Source organism: Camponotus vicinus, unplaced genomic scaffold (genome assembly GCF_025532165.1).
Source record: "Camponotus vicinus isolate PSW18456_S1 unplaced genomic scaffold, iyCamVici1.0 SCAF_9, whole genome shotgun sequence".
NCBI lineage: Eukaryota > Metazoa > Arthropoda > Insecta > Hymenoptera > Formicidae > Camponotus > Camponotus vicinus.
Window position 1 is genome coordinate 16,668,588 of NW_028141981.1, and position 22,284 is coordinate 16,690,871.

At 41.9% G+C, this 22,284-nt stretch overlaps 1 long non-coding RNA gene and 1 pseudogene across 4 annotated transcripts in view; both read right to left on the reverse strand.

Moving 5' to 3' along the window:
* The window catches only part of LOC145977089 (uncharacterized), a 98,662-nt pseudogene that overhangs the window by 11,408 nt on the left and 64,970 nt on the right, over positions 1-22,284 (reverse strand). The window lies entirely within an intron of this gene.
* On the reverse strand, positions 18,742-20,879 carry LOC145977145 (uncharacterized). Of its 3 annotated transcripts, none has more exons than XR_014440434.1 (4): positions 20,692-20,879; positions 19,982-20,449; positions 19,524-19,887; positions 18,742-18,943 (listed from the first exon to the last, which is right to left on the reverse strand). It is a non-coding gene; the product is annotated as an uncharacterized LOC145977145 (long non-coding RNA). The 3 variants fall into 3 exon arrangements; XR_014440435.1 differs by lacking the exon at positions 18,742-18,943 and having other exon boundaries at positions 19,430-19,887; positions 19,982-20,211; positions 20,291-20,449; XR_014440433.1 differs by lacking the exon at positions 18,742-18,943 and having other exon boundaries at positions 19,430-19,887.

Below are 22,284 nucleotides of genomic sequence, written 5' to 3' on the forward strand. Positions count from 1 at the left end.
ATAACTATAATAAATATATAACTATATTTTTTATTTTGCTAATAATTTAGTTCAAGTAAATATAAATTATGAATTTTATATAATTATATAATGTCTACTGTAGCGCTTTGTGTGTGTGTATATATATATATATATATATATATATATATATATATATATATATATTTTCTTATATAGACAGCTCTATTATATGCTAAGGAAATTATTCGACATCTGAAATAGACATAACTAGCATTATGTCATCCTTTTGGGGCTTTCGCAGATCTTACGTAGTTTACATGTATTGTGTATCCGACGGTTTTCCCTGAATCTTATGACAAACTCGAGTTAATCGATGAATAACAAGCAATTTGTCCCCGGCAAATTCGTTTCGGGACAATGGCGGCACACAATGAGATAATTACATGATTGAATAGATGATGTCTGCCACGCGAAAACATTCTTATCCACATTTCAATAGAAATCAAGATAGAGAGTAAAAATTATGATTATGATTTGCTACAAAGCAAACTGATATCGCGTCACGTGTGTTTGATCGAGCAAGCGTATGATCGTCAGTCTGTCGTGGATCTCCGATTTATGAAATAAGCCATTATCATAGATCCCGGTCGGCCGAGCAGAGATGTTATGACACATCGGACACGCTCGCGTGTCTGTGTCCCCACATATATGCGCAACACATATCCGGGGGCCGGGTCAGTTCTCAGGGCTATCATTGCCTGCCGGCCGGAAGACTCACTTAGACCCGTCTTGAGTTACCCCTCTTCGTCCCTGGCCAACGCTCCTCGACAAACTCACGACTATAATCCCTCCTTCCCTTTTCGTCTCCCCCGATTCGCTCTCTCGTTCTAGCTCCCGTTCTCCTGTCCTTATCGTTTTTCTCTCCAGGGGAGAATCTACTTGTCGGATTCTTTTCTCATTCGGCTTTTCTTCCCTCACTCGTCGGGGACACTTGCCTTACCGGGAGGCAACGTCACGATATTGTTTACGGATCAATCTTATGGGTAAGAGATTTTTTCTGCGATTAGCTCATCGAGGATTTCTTGAAACATAAATAAATATAATTATATTAACTATTATTATAATTAGTGCACTGTACTTTCTTTCTCTTTTTTGTAATGATCATTTGGATTATAAAATAAAATATAATAAAATTTACAAATATTAATAAATAATTATGTGTATTTATATATGAACTTTCCAAAATTAAAATAAAAAATCTTAATTAAAAAATATTACTGTTCAGTCAATGATATCAATAACTTACACAATTTAAAAAAAAATTAACTAGAAATTTTTCGATTTCAACTTATTTATGATAAATACAGGTAGATTTAATTATCGCCACTGCGATAATAAATGATTGTTTTCGATTTGTATACGCCCATAAAATAAGGATATTGCACACGCCATCATCGCGAGCTTGCGAGAGAATGACGACACGCGTGGAATACACGCGGACGCGTATACGCGCACGTATGAGTCGCCGAGTATGTCGACGCACACGCGTGTGCGATGCAGCAACTCCGTGGACGGGGCAAAGCATGGGCAGGGCAAATATATGCGTATGTGTGTATGGGCCCCATTGTGCGTTTCCGTGGCGGATACGACTCCTTTTACCCTTTAGAGAATATCTATGTGTATATACACGGAGAATGGTGCTGTAAGTACCAAGTCTTTTGTATATCAAAACCTCAAAACATGATAGTGCAATTATAATTGATTATAATTGAGCAATGTAGACTTGTTTTTTTTCTTGTAGCGCGCGTCATATTGAATGATTCGTTGTGCGAAAAATTAATGTATCGTCCGATTATGTCTTCTCATAATGATTATTACTACTTACGTAACATAATTTCTTTATATATTGATAATCATTTTATACTTTCTCCAGCAAATGAAATGACAGCTATATATATTTAAAAAATAGAGACAATTGAAAATAATTTAATCGATGTAGGAAGATTCGAGAATAAAATTGTCATCCACGAACATGATATTTATCGGTACGTTTATTTAACAAGTTTCACACATAGCGTGAAAAAGTATGTTCTACTCATCTCTAGAGATGTACGTTGAAAATGTTGAAACATGGACGACACGAATAGATCGAATACAACGATGCATCCAAGATACTTCTTCCCGAGAGGAACGCTGCTGTCACATTGGGAAGAAACGCATAAACGCCTAGTGCCAAGTGTATTCGCGCTCGCGCGATGCCTCGACGCGTTCTACCGCGGACAATAAAATGCCTTTATAATACTTTGTTATGTAGTCGAGCAGCTCGTTAAGCCGTCCCGCGTGTATTATGACCTTCCTTTACTGCCTTAAGTTCGTTCTGGCTAGTTTACGGCCTGCAACTTTGCGCGACGACAATGAGGTGCACTGGGTGTCGATATACACCCTCTCTCACTTGCCCCTCCGTTTACTCGTAAAAATATTCGGCGACGCTCCCTGGAGCCGTAAAACTACTCTTTGTGAGGGAAGGTGAGAGCTTTACGTGAAAAATTAAAGAGAGGATAATTTTTCCGTCCTTAGACATAAGCGTTCCCCTTCTTCCCCTCGTAGTAAATAGTACTTAATTATTCAGCTGGTATCTGTCTCGCTACGTTGATCGTAAAATATCGTACTACACTTGGATACATCGCTGATGTCGCGGGGCCTCGCTCGCTTGGACAATCTACCAGGCTAACAGAAGAGCGGCGGATCAATTAAGACATCATTTCCGTTGCGGGTAACAATGATACGCCCGCCAAGGCCGGAACACACGTCCGCACCTTTCGGCATCGCGCTTCTGCGTCCACTCAAGCCCAACCCTGGTTACGAGGCTTACATCCTGGATCGGTTCACGGTGTTGGTCCGTAAGCGCGACGTGCCGATATATACGCGCCCGCGTAAACGCACAGATACGTGATTGTAACAAAACAACGGACGTCCGGACAACGGACAGTCGCACAGGTATCGCTCCACCGTTCCCCTTAGCACCGGCACTCCTCTTACGCATTCTTCCTCGTTCTCTTTCTCTTTTCTATATGCATCTCTCTCCCTCGTCCCTCGACTATTTCTCCCACCATATTACTTCGTAGTCCTTTTACCAATCGCCAGTCTCTCTCTCTCTCTCTCTCTCTCTTTTTGCTTTTCTCTTTCTGCCTTTGACCCTTTCTCTCCTTCTATCCCGACAAGAGGACGGAACGAGACCTCTGCTTCCTCTGGAAAATTGGAAGCTTCCAGGCGAGACTAGCTGGTCCAGCACACATGGGCTTCCGGTTACATTCCGTATGCGGCCAAGCGGGAATCGTCTCGATGTGATTTTTCTAATGTCATTATCAATGTAATAGGGGACATAAATAAATAAAATATGAGCAAAAAGTAATAAATTTATATTTTTTTTTTATTCTAAAATCTTGATTTTTCTCTCATCCTCACGTAAAAATGTGTATCATCGTTTTTCGGCAAATCTGAATATTTAAAAAAATATTTTAGAAAACTCTAAAATATATATCATTGATGAAAATATTTAATCTGATTTAAAAATAAAGATGTATGAATTTTAGACGTAGTAGCGTTCTAGAGAGCTAATCGATCATAAAAGACTGATACGACAAATAATATTTAATTTTTCGTGCGAGTATACAGTCTGTACTTCATCACATGTACTTTTGCGGAACAGTTACATGTCGGAGAGCCGTATCAAAACATTTTTACGTGCACACATTTTCCTCCGCGTTCTCTTCGATTTTCAATATCATTTTTCGTCGCTTCGATGTCGGCACAGAGGACAGTATAAACATTACAGTGTTTTTTTTTTTCTGTCGAATACTCGGAATGTATACTTTTGAAACACGATAGGCATATGTGTTATTTTAAAGTCGATCATCTGTCGCTATATCCAGTGCGACGAAGAAATATGATATAATGAAGCATGATAAAAAAAAGTCAAATTACGCTAATAAACGTGGTTTTTTTGTTGCGCGGATCGTTAGGTGTGTATCATCGTCGGCCATCGGTCACCGTGCTTTCCTCTCGAGAACGGAAGAAGCGAGAGCCCATTTCCTCCGTGAAAGTGGAAGCTTCCACTAAGGATACTTGGTCCAGTGGACACGCACTTCCTGTCACTATTTGTCGCGCTTCAAGTACTTTGCGCACCGCAGAAAATTATATTGTCGTTCGGCCATTTATGACGGACATTATGTCGGCGACACACCTCCATAATGTACTAAGAAACATATAAGTGTTAAACATAAATGGTTACAAAATACATTATTATATAATCATTAATGTAAGAAACATATGTGTTAAGTGTCATAAATATAAATGATTACAAAATGCATTATTATATAATCAAAATACATTACACTAATCACTTCTTTCTTTTTTATCAAATGTAATTTCTAGCTCTCTCGCGATCAATAAATCGTATTAATTATCTTCATAATATTATTATATAATTAAATTTAAAAATTATATTATTGCATTAATCTAATTGAGTTATTTAAATAAGAATTGTGTTACTTCAACAAAGATATACTGGCGCAATTGCTTTAAAAGTGAATGCATGTGTGTTTCGCGTTTTGAATAGTAAGAAATTGTTAGTGAGAGAAAACGCGATGCGGCTAATAAAGCTCTGGAGCGTGGCAGATGACACGACATCGCGAAAGAGACAATTCTAGCGCTACTCCAGCGCATTACGCTTTCCTTCGCATTCTCTTACTCGTTTTCTTTTCCTCGGTTCTGTCGGAACCCTCGAGCGCGAGAAAGGACGAGATCAGAAAGGGATGTTAAAAAGCATGCCTCCTCGACGCATTCAGCGGTGTTCGCTTTCTTGGATTCCTGAAGGCGCCTCTCGGTTTCCTTTCAATCCGAACGCGCGCGAGCGGGGTGAGAACTTGTGCATCGCGACTGCACTGAAGGCTACTTTTGTCCGCATCTTCGCGCCTTTCCCACCCCGTCCCTTTTTCCCAGGTAACGAAAAACGAGAACGGTGATTCAGAAAGAAAAGCGGAGAGGAAACATTGACAAGACTCGGTCTCGTCGTTACCTGTCGCAGTTTCTCATGACGAGCAACAGTAGAATGCGAGACAGTGTATATAAGTTGCGGAAGGATACGAAGGGGGGTAGGTACGGTTAGCACGAGAGTATTTTCTCGCCATTGTCCAACGCGCGCATCAAGAACAAGAAAAGCTCTTCCGATGACAAGCAAGCATGCTCTCGGCATTACCGCGGGAGTTGCCTCCAACAAGGCACTGTGCCTCCTTCCACCGTGTGCTTCTCGTATCGTCGTTCTCTCCATTTATGACGTAAGTAGCACGCTGCACTGTGATTTCTCTAAGTAGCACTCCGTTCGATGGAGAACAGTATGAAAGAACGGACTGACTTCTTTTTGTGCCGCTCATTCTGTGAGTCTTCTTTTCCATCGAGAGGCGAAGGACGAGAGGATCGCTGTTGGAAATTGTTCGATACGCGAATTGCAGCTTCTATCTTCGCTTTGCGCGACGTGCAATTTCCTTCGTCGAAAGCGTACGTGCATCCTTTTCGCCGCGATTCGTGGCGATTACGATCGTGGCAAGAGTATTAATGAGGGATTTTTGTGGCGATGACAAAGGAAAAAATGTATGAATGAATTAATCGATACAACAAACGCAATATATACGGATCAAGCTGTACAGAGGTAAAGAAGGAACGTGTAATTTATCGATTTATCGCCAATTACGGAAGATCGTGCTTCAAGCGTCTTACATTCTGTTTCACTACGTAACAAGTTATTTGATTAATACATCAAGCAATTTAATATACATCACATTTCAAAGTTAACCAAAAGTAAAACAAATGCAATACTTGCTCTAACTATACGATCTAGTATAATTTAAAAAATATTTCTCGCCGGAAAACTGTTTTGACGAAAATAACCGTGATAGATTGGAGACGCGTGAATTTTAATTACACGATAAATTTTTGTCAAAGAGATCGTTAAGTTTTGATATATTCACTCGACGGGAAGAAACGTGGCCGGATTAAAGATGTCGCACAGAAGCGGTGCACGAAGAGCGCGTATATCAGAGAGGGAGAAGACGGGAGAGACATAAGATGAAACATAAGGGAACGAGATGTTGGCCGAAGAAGTGGGATCAAGCTCTCGAAAGCTCGTTAGCGTTAGCGGTTAAGAGATTATCTCGACCTGCATACGACGAAAGTATGTCCTTCCGTAACTAACATCTTGTGATAAAGTGGCAAAGAATAAAGCTTGTATCGCTCTCGTCGTAGACATCGCCAAGATTTCTTTTCCTCGACTGCGAGAACAAAGTTGAAGAAAGAAAGCTACGGCGAAAAGATGACATTAAGCTCTTAAGTACTCTCGCAAATGATGACTCCACTTGAGCTTCAACCACTCGCGCACAAAAACGCGAAAGAAATCCTGGAGCAGTAGTAGTAGTAGTATATTCTATACAAAGAAAATGCTCAGGTTTCCTTCATAGAGACATGAATTTTAGATGAAAGATCGCAGAAAATTGAAGATGTAAATTAATATTGATTACAACAAGATTGATTAAGAAATCATCATGTAGTTAATATTATTTTATCAAGATGTTTCGATTTTGCAAGGGGTAATATCCCGACTCCGACATAATTACAGAATTTTTTCACGATGACTAGTAAGTTAGACCGGCAAAGGAAAATGGAACGTCGACGTAACACGAGCAAGTTTCGTCTCTCTGCAACGTTGCTCCTTTCTAGTCCCATTAAACGCAATTATGTGTCGTCTCTAACGATGTTCGATCGGACAGCTAACGTTGGTGCAGAGGCAGAGTAAACTGAAGAAGGAAAAAGGAAAATAGAGAGGAAGGGGAAGAGCGACCAAAAGAGGCTGCGATGAAAAATGTAGAAAGAAAGGCACGGAAGATAAATCGTAAAGCGAATGAAGAGAACGAAGGAAAGAAAATACGAGGGTGAACAGTAACGGCAGGGAGGAAAAGATGGGGTGAGAAGACGTAATATGCATGTATTGAGCGCACGGTCGAATTTTCGGAATCTTCCCTTCGTCCCCTTTATCCCTTCACGGGTATTGCTTGAGGAGCCTCGAGTGCGCCGAGGGTGCGTGCATTATACGTCGTCCATCTTATATGCATCACCCACCCACCGTCATCCTCCTCAGAATCAACCCCGTCCACCTTATACTTGCACTCTTTGTTCTGTGTGAACCCTTTCGTCCTGGCCCTCGTCTTCCTTCAATTCCTGCTTCGTATATACGCTCGTACGACTTCGCACCCCTTCGTATATCGGTGTAGCACTAGAGGGATCGACTGTTGATGGAGGGAGAGATGGAGATGGAGATGCGGAGAGAAAAGAAGCAAAGGAGGAAGGGGAAGGAAAGCACGAAATCTCGAGGACGAAGGGGGCTACTGCAGTATGCACTTGTAGAGACTAGGAGATATTTTAAGAAAAGTCGATTCAAGAAGTGAATCATTATTTTGTCCGCGCTAATATTGAACTTGAATTAGTGATGATGTGTTTAAAGTAGTTGTATCTCTCGAATATTCTTCTCAATTTTATTATTATTTATTCCTTTAATATATTTATTTGTCCACTATTTTGGTTATAAGAAGCATTCAGAAATTATATATTACATTAGAATTTTTTATTGAATTTTTCTCCAGTTCTGATTCTTGTGTTTCACAATGCTTTTCAACTTTACGTTCCATATATCAGAGGCTAGACTCGGAATAATAGAGTCAGCGTAGTGGATTGTGATTAAAAGTCGTAATGAAAGAAATCTGCAATGCAAGAAGTATTCCTCCGCCGCGCAGTTTCGGAGCCCACCATCTTGGTTTCTGGCGCTAATAAAAAATGAAATCTTTGTTCCGCCAATCCAAGCGTGCAGATTGGTAAGAGCGGGGATAAAACTCAGGTCGACGGTAGGCCCGAGTCCACCGGGAAGGGCGAGAGGACGAGGGATATGCAGGAGAAGAAGCGGTAATCGGAATAGATAGACTTTCCTAGAGACAAACCAAGGAGAATGGGCCATTCATACATGGGAGCCACGAGTGACTTCGTGGTTGGAGGACTGCTGGATTGTAATACGTCTCCAGCTCCGTCGTGGAGATTACGTCCCCGTGTGTCCCGCGGGGCTGCAATATCTTGCATTCCCTTCCCTCGGGGTCCATCCACCTCTCCTCCGTCCTCCCAGGCCCCTCCGCCATCATTATTTCTCGCCACTTCTGCTCCTCTTCCACCCCCGTCGCCCGTCCATCCTATCGCGATCGTTTACTTCGTCCTTCTCGTCGTCGTCGTCGTCATAATTCTCGAAAGAAGAAAGAAGAAAATTCGAAATGACTGCCCGACGATGTTGAGATGGTGGTGGTGAGATCACGGCAGAGTCTGGGATCGAAGGGAAGCGAGGGGTAAGAGCCGGGAAAAACTGCATCCGTTCGAATCACATCTGCGAACGCCATCGGGCCTTAAGAAATCAATTAAACGAAGAGAAGCTCGCGGAAGGGGATAGCTCGAGTTGAAGGGTGGAAAGGGTTAAAGAAGGAGAGAAAGAGAACGGTGAGTTTAAGGAGAGGGGGTTGCGGGGAAGAGAGCACACTGCTCTGTCAAGTGGATAAAGCGGGGGAAGACGAAAAGACAGACGGCGAAAGACGGAACTTGCAATAATCAGGGGATCTCTGGATATACATGTATATATATTTTTCTTGCAATCCATTCCTTCTTTTCTTCTCATCTATTTTGTCGCCTGAGATTTTATTTCTTCCTCTTCTATCACTGTCTTATTTTCTCTTTTATTTTATAAAGAATTCATCAAGCATAGATTTGATGAAAAATGCAAAACTTTAAATAATGAGAATGCAATACGGGAAAAGTATCAAAAGTAAATGTAATATAATGTAATCACTATAATAAAAAAATAACATAAATTTCTAAAATAAATTTAAAAAGCGACATATTTTTGTGTTAAACCTTTTTTTGCATACAACCTTTCAATTTTTGAACAACATGTTCTTTATTAAAAACGAACCACGTTAATAAAGATTCTAAATTGATCACCATCGAACGATTGGTGAGAACAATTTTGCATACCGATACTTGAAGGACATTCGCGCAGCAAGGAACGACAGCGAGATTGCAAGATGCGATGAAAGGAGTACTGGCAAAAATAACTGAATAAAATATCGGGAGCAAAACGACGATGGGTTTGGCAGGTCTAGAAGAAGGATGAGAATCGTGGTCGTGCAGAGAGCATGCAGAGAAGCGAGGCGGACGAAAAGGGATAAAAAGTAAGGGGTTGCCCACCCTAACCAACCGCGTCTAGTAAGAAGCATTGGAATCGATATCATTGCAACGTGGGTTCCTCCATCCAGTCTACTCTACCTCCCGACTCCCCCCGCCGCCCGCAACCTCCTCCGCTGTGCCTCTCGTCATCAAGCCGACTCTTAACTCTTTCCTTCTTCCTTCCCCTTACGCGAATTCTCATTGCCGGTGGAGGTCGTCGAGTCAGTGGCCGACTCCTCAGACCCTCTCATTTCTCTCTCTCTCTCTCTCTCTCTTTTCATCTTATTCGTTTCTCCGCTCGACCCGTCTCCCCTTCTTGCTTTCTCGTCGTTTTTTTCTTTTTCTATCCTACACCAGCTCGTCTTGCTGCGAATCAAAGCTCGTTTTCGCAATTAAGAAGATTCCGCCTCGTGAAACCGTTTAATACTCTACTAGATTATTAGACTGAAACGCCCGCAGTATTACATGTATGTGACAGATAAAGTCGTCTTTTTGTTCGATCTCGGTAAGATTTCTTGCAAAATTACTTTAATACTCATGTATAAAGTTACATTGCCGGTGGAAAATTTTTAATTTTATTTCACACTTTAGTTTTGCCTGAAATACTTATGTGTTATCGTCTACATCATTATTTACACATCATAATTATGTTATAAAAACCCAATACTGCAATCGTAAACTGGTAAACAATAACAATTTTCGCAAACGCTTGATAAACGATCAGCGGTATTTTAAAATATTCAAGCAACCCGATAAATCCGGCAATTTAACGAGCTGAAACGTGCAGAGTCTCGAGACGAAGTTAGAGGCTCGCAAGTTGTCGATTCGACGAACGAATCGTCGAATACACCCCCATCGAAACCCCCGTTCGATTGAAGGACGGCGAGTTTTAAGTCGTGCTCGCAAGAAGGGTACTAGAGGATGTCGAAAGGATGCGGTTGAAAGAGAAGAAAAGGGACGAGAAGCTTCAATTCCCGTTTGCCGGAGTGAAATGAACGACGGAGGTAGAATAAAACAAAGTATACGGGAGAATAAAAAAGTCACAATTAAGAATGCCGTTCGACAAACTTTATAAATGAGATGCGAAATCCAACGAGAAGACATTGACCTGCTATTTGTAAATGTCACGAACTCCCTTGGATAAATGGCGCGATCATAACGATTGTGAAGAGCAATCAAGTTTCCGTCCACTTGCGCATAAGTATATCGTGAAAATTATTAAAATTATTTTACAGTTACGTGAATTCTAATGCTGTAATGTTTTTAACATTCCTTAACATTTCAATTCAAATTTTTATAAATTGTGTTACACATCCTTTCTAAACTATAGTCGAACGTGAGAAATCAACCTCTTTCGATTTTTCTGAGGAATACTTTCAGAATTAAATGCGGAAGCACTTCCGTAAGTGAAACCGCATCACCGATCGATAAAGTTAACTCCATGTGCGGCGAAAGGTCAGGGGGTTCGACAAAACTGTTGTACACATGCACTCCTGTTTAAGCTAACATTTGGCAGGTATTGTGTTAGCATATACGGTTCCTACATTTCGGAGCCTAGGTTGCTGCTAACTACCCCCTGGGTGAGTGGAAATGAGTAAAGCCGCTCGTGCAACAGAAGTTTTCGTACACAATGATTTAGTAAAGCTAAGCGCCTACCGATTTCGAGGACCTTTCAAACTTATACCCGCAATCGTTCTTTTTTTCTCAATGTTCTCGATACGGCCACAAAATATAATATAAGCATCTTAAACAATTTATCAATGCATGCCTTTCCGTCTTCGAGGAGGCTTCATTCTGCAAAAGGCAATTCTCATTTTTGTGCAATGCCATGAGGAAGCAGACCAAACTCCGTAACGACGGAACAAGATAATAAAATTCAAATGAAGAAATAAATAAGCAGTAGGGACAATTCTTGAAGCAAGCTCTCACTGGAGGGCGTAGGCATTAGACTTGCTTGGGGTGGTTTTCTGCCCTCTTACGTGCTCGATGCAACCCTCGCGTTTTGACGGAAACCAACTCTATAATATTTTGCTGAAAAGCACGGCGATGCCAAGATTTTAAAGGGAAACAGATAAAAAAGTTCGAGAAAACAATTTTGAATTTCTTAGGTTTACACCTTAGTTCTAATCTAAATCATAATCAAAGCGATGTTTTGTATGTCAGAAAAAAGAGTGAAAATTTGCATATTTCTTGAAAATTTTCTTCTCTAAAATTAGATAACAATTATAATTAGATTCAAAATTCCATCTTTCTAAATCAAATATTGTTTCCATATCTATTAGTTATTTTTATGTAATGTAAAATTTTGTAAAAATATCATTTTGACGATATTATAGAATAATCATATATATATCATTTACTAATTATAATATTAGCTCAAACAATAAGTATTTTATTTTTTTGTACTTTGGAGAACCTACTTCGCCAACTTTTCTATTCTCTCGTCGTATGTTCTCCTGATCGCGTACTTCATTCCCAGCATCTGTTAGTTTCTCTTTTACTACATGTATATAAGCAGATTCGCTTTAAATAAGTTTAAGTGTCTTATAACACTCTATGTGACACATCCAAATCGTTCACGGCATTAATCATTATATATATATATATTGCTTATTACTTAGTATTTCTTCGCCATTATTATTAATTTCTACAATCTATATAACGCAAAGAACAGTTGTAAATATACCGGTGAATGGCACATTACGTAATATTGTGCGAATCGTGAAGCCCGAGGTTCGAATGGCTCATCATCATGTACATGTGTTCCGAAAGCTTATCAAAGCTTGCATGTGTTCCGTTCGGGGATTCGCACGCACGGCACTCACCCCCTTCGACCCACGTGAGCCGTCGGTTGGTATATCTTCCAAAGCCCTCACCTTCTCTCCCTCCCCCCTTTCCCTCCTCCCGTCCTCGCGCTATGTCCCTCCTGCTCCTCGGTTCAATTTAAACTTTGCCCCTGCCAAGCCAAAACCCGCATTAAGATTTTTTAAGGTTACACGAGGAGCTATATCGCGCGGTGATTTGGCACATCTACTCGAGAGGTTTCGTGCACGTTATACCTACCGTATTCGTCATACTTTCGAAATAACGTTATTTCTTTTGAATATATTTTTGGACCTTCTTATACCGATATGTTTCTCATGATAAATGTTACTTTTTTATGAAGAATTTCTTTTTTATGCTTATACAAGGGCAATAAATAAGATAACAAGACTTGTCGCGAGAATATTTTGTTATCTTATTTACTGAAAAATGCCTTTATATTTTATTAAGATACATTTTTTATTATTAAGATAAATTATCTTCCTACTTTGATAGAAAAATTCTCTTTATCTCTTTCTTTCTCTCTTCGCCATTTTTTAAAATACTTTATAACTGATTGTGAACACATATCGTACGTGTGGATTCTCGCGGAGACGAAACCCGATTAACGAGAACTCTCTCGCCCTCGGGTAGTGTTTTCCGTGGGAGAACCATGTCCCCCTCTGCCTGCGCCGCCGTCACGCCTTAACCCAACCTACCCCAAATCCGTACGAGGGAAGTTTCAACTCCAATTTGCCATTTCGTGACTGCAGCGAATCTTGCATTTTTCTTTCCCGAACAAACGTCTATCATTCTATCACGAACCGCAAAACTTTTGTTCCCGTGTCTCGTCCCACCTTCCGCCTTCCACCTTGCGTGGATTGGCCCGTATCATCCGATATTTCCTTCGACCGAGATATATTCTTGCCGTGCGAGAAACTACGAGCTATAATTAAAGCTGCGTTACGTTGCGATCGACCCGCGCGAAACATCTTGTCATCTCTCTTATTTCTTTCCTAAATTACGCATGTCAAAATCGTATGATAAAAGTAATTTAATCGTACATGTCCGAATACGTAACATGACGCTTTTATTGTAAGATTTTAAAAAGAAATGAGTCAAAAAAATCGCAAGACTTTCTTTATTTTTGCTTTTATCCTCACGTTTCTTTTTTTGAAATAATTCACTTAGACTTTCTATAATAACTACATTTCTCTCTCAAAATTTTGAAAATGTTGAGAGTGAAGACTGTAAACGCGACTATTATAGGTTAACTTAAGATGAGCAAAATGAGAAATTCGATGGTAAAAAAGGAAGAGAAGAACCGGATTTTCATGGATAAGAGAGGAAGACGGATGCGAAAGAATTAGTCGCGTAGATGGAGAGACAGAGAGACTGTTATTTGGTCGTTAGCCAGTTGGCTAATTTCCAGTAGAAATCATGAAAGCAAGGCCTACACGAGGGCAAACGGCAGTAACCAAGGGTGACTCTGGTCATTCGATGATGCACTCTGCCAATGTTCATCCATGGCCGACAATGATTTCGCTTCCCCTTTCGGTCCATTCAATGACCGCGCATCAGTAGCTTGTTCACCGTGCACGAACCGGTATAGCATGCTGGAGCTTTTCGTTGATTCTCTTGCTAGTACGAGCACAGCTACGTTACCGTGCAAACTTTCAAACGTAGGTCCTTGATTGGGGTAGGTTAGGCCGGGTTAAAACTCACTCGCTCGCAACCTCCTTCTTTCACCTGCCATTTCGCCCTCCTTCTTGGTTTCCGTTCAAACCGTCCTTATGACCGACAATTTTTTTCATCAATTATTGAATTTTATCGTAAATATGACTAAATATTTTGATATCTCAAGTGATTATTTAACTAGAAATTAAAATAGATTTGTAAATTACGTGAATAGATTCGTAAATTCATTTGTAAAGACATTTGTCTTATTCTCGAAAACAAAGATTTATCTGTCGTTTTTCTCGACAATATGACTCGCAATATCGCATTACATAAAAAAGAAATATCACGTGTGTGGAAAATTCGTCCGGAAGAAGAAGTGGAACGGCGGTCGCAAGAGGCAAGAAGAAGCAGTCGAGCGGAGAGACCGACACAAGGAACCGGGCTATCTGGAGCGCAAAGTGCGAAGAGTTTCCACGAGTCGTGCGCGCGCTTTCCGTTACTTCAATAGACATGACGAGTATATACCATCGCTGAGGGAGGTTTGGCTCGACTGGGAATGTGGGGACTGAAATTTCGCGAGAGATGCCGCCGCACCCGGCGGAAGTTTTGTCGCGACATGACGACGTCGACGACGTCGTCATCGCGACGACACTTGTCCGCTCGCGCTTAGATACCCGTATACATTGTAGGGCTTTCTTAATGACGGAAGAAATTCTATCATACACACATCCGTTTAGAACGCCTCGATGGAGGGAGGACGTTTTGTTTCCCTCGGGGTGTGCAAGCTAAGAATCGCACGAGGAAACGCGGACGGAGGCATCATTAACGACCGTGACGGTGTGTCATTGGCGTTGAACTCCTCCGTTTGCATGAGGAAAGCTTCGCGTGACAAGAGAGACGCGAAGAGATATTCCGATGGGATGATGCCTACGCTTGGATCGACTTTAGAATTCGTGCATATCAGTCAATACCTTTTACACTTTTAAAGCAAATGTAAATTTTTTGCAGAAATATCTCTTAATCTCTAAAATATAATTAAAAGACTAATGTTTATAAAATTGGAATCTCACGTAAAAAGATTAAAAGAATGATATTATGGCAATAATACATGGTAATAATACTCCAATTGAAATGTATCAATATATAAAGATATACATACATACATAATATTTATATATATTTCTTTTACTTGAAATGACGAAGAATCAACATTCTTATCGATGAATAATTTAAAGAGACGACATACAAGTATATATTTTTAAAAAATATTAATTATATGAGAAACACACTTGTATATCGATATAGTAATTTAGACAATATGCGTTAAGTATAAGTGTAAAATAATATATATAAAGTAGAGAGAGAGAGAGAGAGAGAGAGAGAAAGTTGAGTTAAAGAGTTGCGATATTATCGCGGATTTAATGGTAATGCATCATCGGTGCATATTGCGTTTTATTACAGATAAAAGCGGAATTTCCGCGCGATAAACAATTTACATGCACACGTTTTATACGAAATGAAACAAAACATGACTGGTCAACAAAATTATTTACATAATCTACATTACGCGCTTTGTTAAATAAAATTATTTCGCACGCTTCTCTCGTAGCGTATTAAAACTGACCAATTATTTGTATTTATTTCGGGTTTAACGCACGTGACATTATAAACGTTTTGTCTATACGCGATACCACATTACCCGATGTTTACACGTTATCGCCGCGTTATTTTAATTGCCCCTGAATCACGATGCTCCAAAAGTCAGAGATTTTACGCCGAATAATGCGCTTCATTCTTAAAGAGCTCGATATAAATATAAATAATAGGTACAGAGCTATAAAAATGGAGAGTAAAGGATTTTTACCTATGCAACATTGGCTCTGGTTTCCCACGTCGATTTGGGAACCGCCGTCTAGATCGGCACGACTCTTCTCGAAAGACACGTGGCGAAAAATCGAAAAGAAGAGAACGAGGGGAAAAGAAGAAAACTGCGCGACAACGCCGGCAATGCCGCGTACGTTCGGCGTCTACCAATCGCGAGGCTGCCGAATCCGCGAAAAGAGGGCAGAGCTGACCGTTGAGCGAGTGTACGTAAAATCATCCACCGTCATCGATTCCCTCCCGTCGTCCACCCTTTTGCGGGTGGACCACGAGGGGCGGCGGGCGGGGTGGTACGCGAGGGTGGTGTGGGATCGTAAAGGGGGTGGCGGAGGAGGAGAGGGTGGGCTGCTGGTTTTCCGGCCGTCGGCCCTCGGTACACCGGTCGTCCCTCGGCGCACCCTGCCTCGTAGTTTTGCACCCTTCACCTCCCGGGCCTCTCTAGCCGCCCCGAGGTCATCAAACACCCGACGTCAGCCTGGCCGGAGGTGGATGGGCTTGGAACCGGCCATTTTTTGTCTGGCCAGTCAGTGAGTCCCAGGGATCAGTGAATGCGCGCGGGGGCAGTTGTCGGACGCGCGGGCAAGGGGACGAGAGCAGTAGATGCAGGGGTGAGTGCAGCAACCATCGATCAGCCTCGAGGCTGGACCGCGCAATGATTTTTACCCCTTTGTCCCACCGTTCCCTCCTCCTCCCCCTGGTTACCCCACGGACCATGTTCACTATAGTTGAGCTCATACAGGAGGAGAACCGGCGTGTCTGCGTGCACACACGCGGTGCAGATACGCGTCGCGTATGCAACGCACGATCACACGAGCACCTAAGCGACACACACACGTGCACCGGTGCATCTATAACTTTTTCTCGTCATCCCTCTCTTTCTTTTCTCCTTCTCCCTCGCGTCCTCTCTCATTCTCTCTTTCATCGTCATCTGTCTCTCTTTCTCTTTTTCTTCCTCTCTTTCTCTCCTTCTCCTACTCTCTCTCTCTTTCTCTCTCTTTCTATGCCTTTTTTTCCTTCTCTCTCTTTTTTTCCTCTCGCCTGCTCGCTCTCGCAGATTCTGCTATCACGGAAACACGGTTCCTCTTTCTCTTTCTCGTTTGAAACCTGCCAGAGGCCGCCTGGCCACGCCCTCCACCCTCGACGGCCCCCAGCCTCCTCCTGCTGCCCTCGTCCGTCACGAACCATCCTCGTCCATCCACCCCTTTTTCACCTCCCGCCTTCTGCCACGCAACATCCGTACGAGCCTGGACCGGCCAGCGCGCTTTTTTGCATTATCTCGTTTTTGCAAAAATATGCGGACGCTAATCCACAGGGCTAATTCGTTCTCCGGCGTCGACCAGCGCACAGCCTACCCTTCCTACCCTTTCTACCGGTGGCGTTGCTTGTCCGCCACTCGTTGGACGCGTTGCGACTCTCGTTAGGATGTCTGCTGAGGATAATTCATGGCGAATTATGGAACTCTGAGCACGATTCGGCGCAGAGCCGCGATGTTTCTCGTCATTTTCAATTTTCTAGTTTCCACGCAGGTCTTCCTCGAATTTTTGGAGCGTCGCTTATTGCCATAAATTAGGCAAAGCAAGGCGCGTCATATTTCCAGATCATAAGAGAGAAAATCAATCGCTATGGAATCGCTCATATATCTAGAGTTTTCAAATTATGCAAAGACTCTAATATTAACTGTAATATATAACTGTCATCGTTTATATTTTTATATAATAGAATTTCCTTTGCAGACGTCAAAAATATTACATTTCTGGTGCGTGACATTTGCAATGATATAATATTCCGCGTGTCATAAAATATGAAATATGTTAAGAAACTGCAGATGCGCATAACACTATATACAAGTTGAATGAAAAAAATAATACTGCGGAAATACTTGGGAGGGTGAAGCAACGTATTAAACACGTCAGTGTCTATTATCTCTTTTCGAATCGTCATGCATATCAAGCATCGCGCATATTCGGCTAATTACGCGCATTAGTCGGCCGCTATAAAGGATAGCGGGCGGTACGTTAAATCCTCCTTGAATCCGTTAATATCGCCATCCTGCGCCGATGCTGTTAAACACGAGCCGACGAGGCTTACGGCTGGAAGTTGCTTCTACCGGATAATAATAATAAGTGCCGTCCGACAGAGCTCCGCTCTCTGCGCTCTGCGCGAAATGATTTTTCATCGCTACTCTCGAATTCTCTCTTTATTCCCTCGTAATCCGAGAGTCTCGCGTACGTCACACACACGTCTACGTCTACTGACGGGCTCCGCCGCTCTCCTCTTCGTTCCACCGTGCGTTCCTCTTTTTCCGCCTCCCCCTATCTGCTATCTTCCCTGTGCTCTTTCCCTTTTTCTCTTTTTCTACGAGAAAAGAGAAACGGGTGGAAGCGGAGAGCGGGGGATGGTAGACGAGGAAGTGGAGCTAAAAAAAATAAGCGGTAACATGACATCTGTTCTTTCGCTCGTTCGGCTGGCGCGGCGAGTCGCGATCGCGAAAAGCGATTATTTCATATGCAGTCAGCCAGACGGATTGTGCATTATGCAGAAATGCGAAACGCGACGCGGCTAGATTCATCGGGAGAGAGGAAAAGAGAGAGAGAGAGAGAGAAGGGACGAGGAGAAATTCCGTGACCAGCGCGTGCACGCGCCGTTCGCACGCGCAAAACTGCCGGATACGCATCGTTGCATGCGAAACGATGAAAAGCACGGGAATGTCTCATGTGGAAAATCCGCCGTGCCTCGAACGTCGAACCGTCCAAGTATTCTCGAGAAGCGCGGCATGACGTACCTACGTAGCATAACTATCGGCTTTAGTAGCTTATAGCTTCTCGGAGGTGTGTTTTTCAACTGGTCTTGGATATATAGGAAGTTGTAAACTGGTAATGATTACTTGGCGCGAAAATAAATGTCTTCGTGACGCCTCAGGTGAGAATAAACTGCTTCGTGTGTCTTCTCAAACGTAAGATTTTTCAAACATTCACGAATCGATTATCAATCGATGTAATTGGCGATTAAAGAATTAATTATAAGAGTCAAATATATAATGTTCTTCTTCGCGATATTATTTTTTAAAAATATATCCATCATTATATAAAGCGATAAAGATTAATGAAACAGTAGAAATAAATTGGATTTGTCGACGTGACGAAAACTCATCGCGATTGTGAAGAGACCAATTTCTCGCGAGCATCCCTTGGCATGTAAAATTCACGGAATTCCGGATTTGTCTGCGAGGACGTAGCCTAGTGTGAGTAATCGACGTTCGATCGAAACGAATGGAGAGAGTCTGACCGGTTAGTCTGCAGCGCAACTGCAGCGGCTGGAACGAATCCGGTAAAAATTAGGCTGTAACGAGAGGGAGAATGCATTATCAGCGTTTTGAATCATTTAGGATCGTATGGGGCTCACGTAGGAATGCGAACATATTAAGCAACGCGAATCTTCCGTGATGCAGATATCATGTGAACGGTACATATATAGGAATTTTCAGATAATTCTATAACTGGAATTGTGCATTCTTTTTATAATGAACATCCTTTCTACAATTCGCCGCAAAACATATTGTTTCATGGGAACAACGCAGTTGTAAACAGAACATCATTCTCATGTGTTGATCATGTATGAAAAGTATTTAAATATTAATTATATAAAATATTTATTATATAGAGAATAATTATATAGAGAGAAAAAGAGGATGAATTGAGAGAATGACCAAAAATATTTGTTTAATACGAAAATAATGGAAATATTTAATTATTGTCTTACTCAATATGTTTAAACAACTAATGGCAAAAGGATTGTATTGCTCAGGTAAAAATCACGTCAATGACATGATTAGATAATTCACGATGATCACACATAGATGGATAGATGGTCACTATAATTATTTGACGCACTACCTGTCATTACGATTCCAGGAGGAAAGCGTGGCTAGACCCTAACGGTGCTTTCCTGTAGGATGTACCGGGGTGTTTGACAGAAGCCTCGCGTGGCAGCCACGTGTCGAATGATCCAATTTGCCGGGCAGCAATTATGTTACCCAATTAAAAAGCTAACTGTTTTCGTTTCTTCTTTTCCTCGATTCAATTAGAAGGGCGGTTTTTGGTTTTAGAGAAGGGGCGGATTAGTTCTCGTATAACGTTCTCGCGTTTTGATTTCGACAGTCGAAAAATTCGGTTTTTCATCTTGGGGAAAATAAGTTTTTTTCTAATATCCGCTTTTTATACACAACAGGCGGCAAGCGTTCTTAGCGGGAGCTGTCAGCTGAAAATAGATTAATTTTGTCGAGTAGCGTGCGCTAGTTGAATGTTAATTGGTAACGATTTGGCCACTCTTAATAACAGGATCGTGTATTTACAAGAGTTTCCTTCAGAATAATTCCGTCGAATGATTAATTCAAGCTTCTATTCAAGTTGTATTCTTCTTCATAATAATGTTACATTATGTTACAGGAGATTTCTTTTCTCATAAATTTCTATATTCCGGACGCTCTTAAAGATTATTTTGTAAGCGCCCAGCGCTTAATAGGATTTCGCGTATTTTCCGTCCGCTCTTCCGTTCGGTTGTTGCTTTCTACCGCTGCAATTACTGAAAATTGCATTCGCGTTGAATTATATCGAAAAAGAGAGAGAATTCAGGGCTAATCGAGTTATATGATGAAAACCACCGGCGGTCAGCTAGCTTATCGTCGGGGTTTGCATTCTACATCCCGAAGCCAGAGCAGTCCGCGGAAGGGTTGAAATAAATCGCGATGGTATGTTCGCGCTAACTTCTCGCGGCCGTTCCGTATTTTATATCCTCGCGTTGCGCGCTGTTGAAAATTCGACTAAATAAAAATACACAGTCGTTCTCAAACCAATATGTTTCACTCTTCGATCCGTGGGTACAACGTGTTGCGCATTAATTGAATTATCGTAAGTATTTTTGGGCAGCAATGGAAAACATTTGCAAAATGATACTTTATCGTCGCGATAAATATGTTGTATCAAATTGTCCCATGTCTCGAAATATAATAAATCAGAAAACTCTTTCATTATCTACAATTTAATTTCCTTACAACATATATACCTTCGTATGTATTTTAATTTTTGCATCATCATACTCGACCCTTGTGACCAAAATCCTTGTCGAGCAAAGCTTCCGTTCCAAGCGAATGTAACGGGAGGGATACTTTTTCACTGACGAAATTACATGGTGACTGATTAGAGAGACGAATTTACGATGACGATACGTAGTCAACGTTGCCTTCCCGTTCAACGAATTCACGCCGACAACTCGATCGATATCGATTGTGCTCGATACGGAAACAAACGCGTGTCGCGAGGCCGGAAGTTAGCTTGCAGCTACTAAAGCTCCGTACAAAAGTTTATGAGTTGTATACAGGATGGGGTTGAGTGGGTGGCAGTCGGAAGGGAGGCAAAAGGGGGTAGTTGGGCAATGTGGTGGTTCACGGTGAGCAGTGGGGGATTGAAATGGTGGACTCTGAGGAGGGTGAGACAGAGGGTGAGGAGGGAAGGGCAGCGGCAGCAGCATTCGAGGAGGAAGATAGGCGCGGGCGAGCTTTGATGTACGAGCTTACGCCGCGGAAAGAGAAAAAGAGGGCGAGAGAAAGAGGACGAGTGCGAGAGAGGAAGGGACAAAATTTTCGCCGGCAAAGGGATGAAATACGATTTTATTTGCCGCTAGGGCGCGCAGCTATCCTCGATGGGGGTTGGCAGTTCAACTGTCCGGTACTGTCCGGTACCGCTGGTCTGGTATAATGAATAAACTTGCGACTTCCCGTCAAGAGAGAGAAACATCGACCGTGCGCTTTCTAAAAGAAGCCTGTAATTATTTCTGCGCATAGACCTGGTACGTCTGTTCCAGTCAATCAGCGACGATGCGACGATACGATACATCGAAAGAAAAGACAGAGAGAGATTAGTTTTATCAAACGAAATATTCTCTCTTAACTTGTATTTTCCAATATCTTCTGTATCATGTATATAACAGCAGCTATATTTTAACATTTCAAAAAATGTATATTTAATATCAAATTGTGTTACGCACGCGAATATTTCAGATGGACATTGCTACATATCAGTCCTATTGATTTGTTTAACCTCGCACAAAAAATTGGATATTTAGAATCTTACAAATTAAAATTGTGAGGAATGGTGATAAAAGTATTGAAGTGATTTCCGCGACCAGCTCCATCTCCGACAAATTTTCACGATGAGACAACGACATTAAAAATGCAACTGGCAGACGAGCCGCGTCCATTTCCGGATGGTACATCCCCGTCATCGCATGTCCTCCGCCGTTGCGAGCTAGCGACGCCGATGCATTGCCTCGCGATGTAATTCGGCGGCTCGGTCGTCACTTTACGAGGAAATTTGCATTAGCCCAGGGCCCTTTTGAAATAAAAGGCCAACGAAAAAGGTGGAAAGGGTGAAACAGCGGGAGGGATGGAAACGAAAGAGAGAGAGAGAGAGAGAGAGAGAGAGAGAGAGGGAGAGAGAGAAATAGAGAGAAAAATGGAACGAGAGTGTCGGATGCGAGCGGAAAGAAGATAGAAATGCACGTATGTGCAACGAAAGGTGCTCGTCTAACTCGAGCGCATGCGCTTCTACTATGCACCCATCCCACCCCTTGTTTCAACACCCCCTCTCGCGCTCGCTT